Raw genomic sequence first — 6761 nt, forward strand, 5'->3', positions numbered from 1 at the left:
ACACACACACACACACAGACACACACACTTGTTGAATAGTGTCGGCCTGAATCCCAGGAGAAGCCCTGCTCTAGAACCATTAATCGAGTCAGAAAATTGTCTGCTGGACAGCGGGAATAAAAAGTTGCAGGTTATTCTTGGTGTGAATGCCCGCCAAGCTGCGATAATGTTTGCAGAATGCTAACGGTGGCATGAGGGTGTGTGTCCACGTGTCCAATAAGCTGCTGAGGTTGCTGCTCTAGGGTCCCCACTGAGATTTGGCTGAAAGAAAACCATCCTTTGCGCAGAGGCTGTTCCGCTCTCTCGCCGCCCCCCTATTTCCCCTGGCTGGTTAAACCACGTCCTTCTTCCTGTCTGCTGCTCACAGTCGCTCCCAAGGCCACACCCCCCACTGGGACTTTCCTCAGGCCTCTTGGGTCGGCTGCCCCGTCTCATGTTGGCCCTCAGAATCCAATAACACTCTTGACAAAAGCTCTTGAGACCTTGTATAAGCAGACGGACCACAGTGAGGCCAGACGCTCATCCGAGGCAGATGCAGGAGCCTCCACAGGAGAGCCGATAGGCACCCCTTTACAGTAGCACCGAGGAATGACATGATGAGTCACTAAAGGTTAACTAGAATAAATCTTTCTTCTCTCACGACGGTTCACAGTGACAGCACGGGCTTACTGTTTCCTGCCCATAGCTGATCAAGTCTAGAACTTTTATTACCCATAATTCCGCGCTGGAAAGAATCGAGACAAATCAAAGCACCCAGGAAACACATAAAGATGGCAGTTCTCAGCCAACTTCTGCCATGCTGAATATCTTAGGTTTAGTTTTCCCTTGAATGTCCCAAGTGCCCCCCCTCCCCCCCCCCACATCTCGCCCATACAGCACTGTGGGTATCTGATGCTGGTGTTTTGACACCCCATTTACTTTCTGCAGAGAACTACAGGGATTATGCAGAAATGAAAATACCAGCCAGTCACTCTTGTAAAATGCGCCTTAGCAGACTCCGCATTTGGCCTTTGAGGTATGGGTGACCTTAACGCACCCTACACGGTGCCAGGAGCGCCTACTGACGGCTGCTTAATTAGCACGAGCGATCCACAGTAATGAATGGAGAATGAATGGTGAATGCTAACATAGCGCCATGTTAGGGATGAGGCTCACGAATGCAATTATCACTTCTGTGTTCGCTTTCTTTTAAACAAGTAACTGATTATTTGTTCCAGCTAAAAAATGTATTGTATGTTTATTACAATCAAGGATGGAATTTAATATGATTCTGACTCACACAGAGTACTTACATCTCTAGCTAATTAAATGTCTTCTCTATGAGGGTGCTAGAAAACAGACTGATAAGGAGTCATGTGACATCCTTATGCAAATGAGCAGCAAGCCTCCTATTGATTTCATTGGCCAGCAAGGAGTAAGCTCTTTGACTGCTCATGCTTCATTATGGCGGCCCACTGCTTGTGTGCGACTTAAGTGACACACGCTCCCACATGGACACCACATGGTCACCCAATGGCGCGACGGACACCTGGCTGGGCGCCCTAAAAACTTCCCAGAGAGCCGGGCCGCACGCTTCCCTTACAGGATCAGCTCGGAAGACGCCGGGGTTCGACGGCGAGGTCTTCTTCAGCTGCGGGCTAAAATAGGCAACACGATTGGGGTTGCCATGACAACTGCATTTCGGGCAAAGCGGAGAGATCGCCAAGATGTGCAGGAACGCGAGGGAGAGGAGATGAAATGAAGAGAACCAGGGAGAAAGTGTGAGAAACATTGCCGACCTCCCGCCTGCCTCGCCTCGCCTCGCCTCGCCTCGCCTCGTGCTCACAGCCGCAGCTCTGAGCTGCCCTGGGCACTGCTCGCTTCCTCTCAGCATCGAGGCCACACCATGCTCCGTTCCTGACCTGCCATGCTCACACACAGTGAACGGAATAAGCCGCATTCTCTCCATCGCATGGCTGGTTGGCCTCGTTGCGGCAGCCATCTGCCCTTTGGTTTCCTGTACCGTGGCATCGCGATCTGGCCAGGAGGGAGTCCCTGGGGATGCGCAAATCGGCCTAGGAGGGCCCATCGGGCCTCGATTTTACCGGCTGGGCGGGTCGCCGCTGTTTAAAGTCATCTGGAAGTTAAAAGGCAACGACACGGGGGCTGTTTTTACGGCAGATAAAAGCCGCGCGGCGGGACCGAGCTCGGAATAACTGGGAATCTGTGAGTCACAAGCAGATGTTTTCATTACCCTCTGAAGAAGAGAAGGAGAGCAGAGCGGCCTGTCTCCAGGAGTCGCTCATATTTATTCATGCTCTCGAAAGCTTTCCCAACACCTCCCCCTCCCCCCTTCATCTGTCATTATCCTTTTTAACACTGAAATGCTGCCCCCACCTCGCCACAGAGCCGTTTTTGGCAGGTGGGGGTTAAACGACGCATGGGGAGCGGCTAAAAAAAAAATACATTGAATGTAAAACCTGACAGGGGTGATGTATTCCTAAACAGAGCTGATGAAAAAGACTGCTTTGAAAAACGACACATGTTGTCATGTTACCCGGGGCAGTGGAAGCTCCTCGTGTACCGTGAGCGCGAGGGAGAGCGGACTGGGTGTTGCACTTTCACCGCCAAGGCTGTCTGACAGCTCTGATGGAGGGGTGAAGGCCTTACTGCTGTATCTCTTTCAAAAAAAAAATCCCACCTGGTTTCCTGGTTGTCATGCAGCATGACAGGATGTCTAAAACAACAAATACAAATCTGCTTCCCATCGCAGACAATTGAAACCGCATATTTCAGTTCATTAAAACTACCTGTTGACACGGTTTTCACACCATCGGGCTTCTGTTCCTAAACACTACCCAGAATGCCCCCCCTATCCACCCCCAGCCCGTCAGTCCTGCCCCAAATCCGCTCGCGCGTCGGTGTTCCCGGTAAGTGGGGTGACGTTAGCCTCCACCGCAGCCAGAGAGGAGAGGATGTCTATTCCACAGGAAGTTCCTTGACTTGATTCCACGTTCGGACCACTTTCCCAAGCCTTCCACACCCATGCAGCTGTCAGTAGAGGGATTTTGGTATTTAGTAACCATGTGTCACTGTGATGATGACTAAGTGTGTGAGAGAGAGCGCCTTCCGACGAGAGACCAAAAATCAATTCGGTAAATTCATTGCAGATCTCTTTTACTCATGGTTATTGGTTTTGCTCCTGCTGTTAAAGACATTGACTTTAATAAAATAAAGACGGTAAAGATTACCAAGATGACTCATGTGAAGCCATGTAAAGACAAAAAAAAACAAAAGAGATTTTATTAAAAAATACGTTTTTAAGATTTGGGATAGTGTGAAGGGAGAACGAACATAATTTTTCGGTAAGCCTTTATCCTCTTGGGATTCACAGAGCGTATCACTCTGTATATAACGGAGAGAGGAAGAGTGTTTGTTGGCCAGGCAGTAATAAACCATAACAGGCTTGAATACACAGACAGAACTACTGTTAAGGCATATACTATGTTCCAGATGGACCAGTACAATCACATTACCAACACAGTTACATCACGAATGGTGTTCCCCTCTCACCACGTTATCAGTGCAAAGAACTCAAAGCATCTCAGAATGAATCTCAGGCCTAACTCAGATGGCCAGGCTGATCTGAGAACAATGCTGTCAGCTACTGGTATCCTTTCCGAATCCCTGCAGAGCTTTGCGTTCTGATTGCAGAACTAACCACATGTAATCAGTGGCATTCTCAGCGCTGAGGGAGGAGGCGAGCTGTGTTAAGGGAAATGCTGCTGGGGATCTTTCCACATGTGAAAAGCAGAAGGAAAGCCCAGCTTCAAGAAGTGAGCCATAGGAGGAGTCAGGTGACGTTACCCCCCCGTCCCGAATCATCACAATGGATGTCACATTGTGTTGTGTTTCTCCGCAATCAGAAAGAAACTATTCCATCAACCCTGTACAATGAAAAATGGGACTTAATTATTTTTAATAATTTCAGTCCTTCGTTTTAAAAATACTGCTTCTTCCGCTGTAGCCAGGCGGCTGAGGAGAGGTGTGAAGACGCGCGACGTCCCGCCAAGCGCCGCCAGCCGCCAGCCAGGAGCACACTCCTTACAATCTGCCGTGAGTAAAACCACACTAGGAACGTTGGGACTGAATGGTGAAAGAGCAGCAGAGGATTTTTGGGTGACGCAGAAGCACCTGGGGAGCAGTCGGCTGACCCCTGACCCATGTGATGGTGGTACCTCCCTTTCAGGTTGGTCCACATCCAGTCGCCACCACTCAAGACTGAAGAAACCCACCAGGCAGCAATGATTTAGAAAATAAATAAATAAACAAACAAATCCAGCCCCTATTGCGTCGAGCCATTCATAATGATTCAGCCCCATCAACAAACTGCCTGACGGAACAATCTAGGAGACCAAGAGTACCCAAAAGATTCAGCTCCTGACATGAGCTTATAAGTCATTTCTGCCAGCTAAGCGCTCATTACCTCCAAAAAAGCCCCACTTTGCAACTGTCACTTTGGGACTGACAAAGAAAATGTTCTCATTAAAAAAAAAAAAAAAAAACGTCCCATCGTTTATCGCTATCACGACTCTTATCCAGTTACATAACGTGTAATTTATATAACGCTAGGCCCGCACGGGAACGCCAGTAAAAATAAGATTAAAATAATAATCATACAGGTCTTATGCTAAGCTGCAGGATGGGTGTCCACGGTGTGATAAATGCCCAACATATTGGACCCCCTCACTGGATTCCACCCCCCATCTACGCTGCCCCCATGACCCGAGCGTTTCGATCTCTGACTGAAGCACCATATAGCTAGCACCCTCTACAGGCAGCCGGGCGTATTACCTGGCATGCATCTGTCTCAAAATCTCTGCCCACCCCTACACCCCTGTCCTTGATTGCCTGATTGTCCGTTTCCTTAACGAAGCATTCAATTAATTAGTGGACTGATGCCGATGTTCCCCTTTAGTTCTTATTAATTCTAATTGGTGTAGTTTTTTTTTTTGCCTCTTGTTCCACTGGCTTTAACGCCACCCCCCCCCCCTTCCTAGCTTTAAATTAGCGCGAAGGAGACGACAGAATCTAGCCGTTCCTGCCTCTTTGACAAGTTAGCCTTAGCGAGTGTCTTTGGAAAGGCTAATGGCAAACTGCGGCCGGGCTCAAATACACCGCAAACAACAGCTGTCACTTTTTGTCTTCACCAGGCACGGGTCTCGGTAAGCTTTGGCGATGAGAGTGTATGGTCCTCGCAATTCCGCACTATAGCAGTATGCCCACAGCTGCCTCAAACGCATCACCAGCGAGACAAGGCATGTCCATACAATATCAATCCGAGGGTCTGATTTGGCCACGTGGCGAGAGGATCTCCCTCATCCATCCATCTACATCCACTCCGCCGTCATCGTTGGTAACTATCGTACCCTTTTCCGTTACTACCGGCCCCATGGTCACACTTTATGGGCAAGGTTGTGTCAGGGCACAGAGTGATTGCGGTTTAACCGTAATTCAGCAGGTCGATTGGGGCTGACCTCTATTTAATGTCTGTCTAATATCCGCAACCTTGAATTCCCGGTCGTCATAGAAACCAGAATGTGACTCTATTCAAAACACAAGGCTGCTGGAGGATGTAGGAGAGCTCATTCCAGAAACTAATAAAAAATATTAAAGCAGCTTGTAACAGGGGACTAAATAAATCTGGTGAAATTTAACAATTTCATCCTTGGGTTTGTGCAGAGGCGAAGACGTCAACCGTTTTGAAGGCAGCGTGTGAAGCTTTTTATTTTAGGGCAATTTTGATTACAGGCCAGTCCGTCTAAATCAAGAAATTCCTATCGTAGCAAAATTGCGCCCAGCCGCTTGGGTGACACCTCACTAATAACACCCCCCAAACTAAACGAGGGCTCCCGGGACGCGTGAACGCTGGACACACGCCAACGAGGATCTCCGCCAAACGTCAGAGAGCTCTCAGCCCGTGTGTAAGTGGACGGTCCCCACGGTCTGCTCAGGCCCATTCTGGCTCTCGACGAGTCCCTCCTGCGATTTACCCGTTGGATAGATCTTTCGTTCTTCTCATTTCCTGTGCCCACGCAATGTAAATACCATAATCCCCATGTTAATTGCATGGATATGAGGCAAGCACCACATTTTGAGTTTTCTTTTACCTGCTCCTGTTTGCTCGTTAGGTATGAATTCCGGGTCTGGAGTTAATTGCCTCATTCGTCGTTAGAGTGGATGTCAAGACAAATTTATTTAAAGTTGCCGGGGGTTTCGCTGTTTGCTTGTTTGAATTATTTTTATTTGCCTGTTTTTCTCTGTCTCCCATGCAGATGAAACTCTCAGCACAAGCCTGTCAGCATTTAAATGTCCCCCCCCCCCACCACCACCACCACCAAACATAATGGCTTCACCATCACGCTCCAGAAGATGCATCTCCACCTGCCTGCTCCCACGGCTTCGCCTGAAAAGTCTGTGCCGGCAGCAGACGGCACATGCGACATGGCCGAAGGTGAAAGGCAGCAGAGACAGCATGGAAATGGACAGTAGATGTAAAATAAATATAGACAAAAATAGGTAAACAGGGCCTGGGGGGGAGGGGGGTCCACCTCGGGAGCGGCGGTCCGTGAGCGATGCGTGTGACAGCTCACAGACCCGAGGCAGGTTGCTCTGCCTCATGACGCCCCCCATGCAAAAATCACCCTCTCTCCTCCAACTTCTCTTTTATTTTACTCTTGCTCAACTAACCCTGTCCCCCCCTTCGTTCAGTCACAATATTT

This window comes from Brienomyrus brachyistius, chromosome 10 (assembly GCF_023856365.1).
Source record: "Brienomyrus brachyistius isolate T26 chromosome 10, BBRACH_0.4, whole genome shotgun sequence".
Taxonomy (NCBI): Eukaryota; Metazoa; Chordata; class Actinopteri; order Osteoglossiformes; family Mormyridae; genus Brienomyrus; species Brienomyrus brachyistius.